Below are 1,909 nucleotides of genomic sequence, written 5' to 3' on the forward strand. Positions count from 1 at the left end.
ACACACACACACACACACACACACACACACACACACACACACACACATACACAGGGCTGGTAATCAGAAGAACACAAGCTGAAAAATTTGCTAATGCTACAATCTTATCTGGTGTGGAGAAGTAATATTCCAGCTATAGTTACTTAATTTCCAGGACATTTGTATTCAATTTTAAACATAACAATTTAAAACTTGAGTCTGGGATTAAATGAAGTAATTCAGAAAAATAACAATAGCATTATGTTAAAGGCATCATTGTATTCATTCATTCACTTCATAAACATTTTGTGTTGAGACAGGTAACAGGCTGCCTCTGACTTGGAGAAGTTTACATTAGCACAGTGAATGATTCTTCTGAAGCACATCCATGTACAAGGCATTCTCTGAAGCGGGCTGGAGTAGGCTCCAAGGACCTCCAATGTAAAATAATAGCCTTCCTACGCGGGTTCCGTGGCTCTGACTCAACTTCAAACTTCCCTTCCACACCCTCCTGTGTAATGCTGGAGCTGGGCCTCTGCGGACTACATTTTCCCTGCGCCCCCTGGCGCCCTGTTAAAGTCTGCCAATAGAGGGCGCTAGAGAGCAGCAGCGGTAAAGAGGAGACTCGCCCCTTTTGCTTGGTTTGCTGTTCATGTCACTGTCAGGCCAGCTCAGCAGCTGGTTTCAGTGAATAGACTGCTTCCATATTTTCAGAAGCAGCCTCACCACATCCCTCAGAGACACTGTCCCCAGTGAGCCAGTCACCCCCAGCTCCCCCCCGACTTAATCCCAGTCCCTTAGGCACCAACAGCAGCCAGCGGTCCACCTCCTCAGTGGCCTGGATCCCACCTCCACTGGCCTCTTTTCTAAGTTTCCAGGTTCTAGTCATTCCATCCTGTTCCCTTTGCTCCCCCAGCCCTGGGGGTAGCAGCAGCTTCCTAAAGTTCTATCCCTATGTGACCTCAGTATCCTCTCTTCATTTTTATAGCCTTTGTTGTTCTCCTACACTCTGTCAACCCATTCTCTGTATGACATTTTCGCTGTTAAAATTGCTGGTGTGTTTTCTGTTTTCCTAACCAGACCCAGACATCCTCTTCTGATCATTTGTTAACACCTGATACATTAGTGATCTTCTTATTCATTGTCCCCTACATTCCATTTGAATATAAGTTCCTTCAGAGAAGAGAATTTGTATTTGCTTTCCTACTGAATCCCCAGCTCTTCTACTTAGTAAGCCCTCAATACACATTTGTTGAATGAACAAATAAATGCATGAAGAATGCTGAATCCATGAATGCATGCGTGAATGAATGAAACAGCGATGGCTATTACCAGTCTACTGCTTTCATCCCCCTACTCTCCACTACCTCATCCCATTCCCATCCCTGTCACTCTGTTACCTTTCCTAGACTAAATTCAGCTTTTACTGCCACCCCCCATGCTAGTTGGTCCAGAATAAAACTATCAATATTGGATAATTTAGGTCAGTGTTTCTCAACTGACCTCCCCAAGGGACATTTGGCAGTGTCTGGAGAGGTTTTAGGTCGTCATGACTGGGAGATGAGGGCCTTTTGGCATCTAATGGGTAGAGGCCAGGGATGCTGCTACACATTGAACAAGACAGCCCTCCCCCCAACAAAGAATTAGCTGGGCCAAAATCTCATGAATACTGCTATTTAGAAACCCTGGTTTAGCATTAACCTGTTTAGAAGCAAGGGATTCTTCAGATAATCTTTTTAGGCACCTTTTGATATTGTGAATTTATTTCTTCATCTATACAAGGCCAAATGTTCTCAATGAAAAAAGATACAACTGGCTTGATCATGGTCAAAGACCCAGATTGTTTGTTTGTTTGTTTTTAATGACATCTGGAATTCTGTAGACAGAATATCCAGGTGACTGGCTCTTTGGCTGGACTCTTTTTAGAGCT

The sequence above is a fragment of the Aethalodelphis obliquidens genome, unplaced genomic scaffold (assembly GCF_003676395.1).
Source record: "Aethalodelphis obliquidens isolate GAN/ISIS:26980383/991018 unplaced genomic scaffold, ASM367639v1 scaffold6, whole genome shotgun sequence".
In the NCBI taxonomy this organism is placed as follows: domain Eukaryota; kingdom Metazoa; phylum Chordata; class Mammalia; order Artiodactyla; family Delphinidae; genus Aethalodelphis; species Aethalodelphis obliquidens.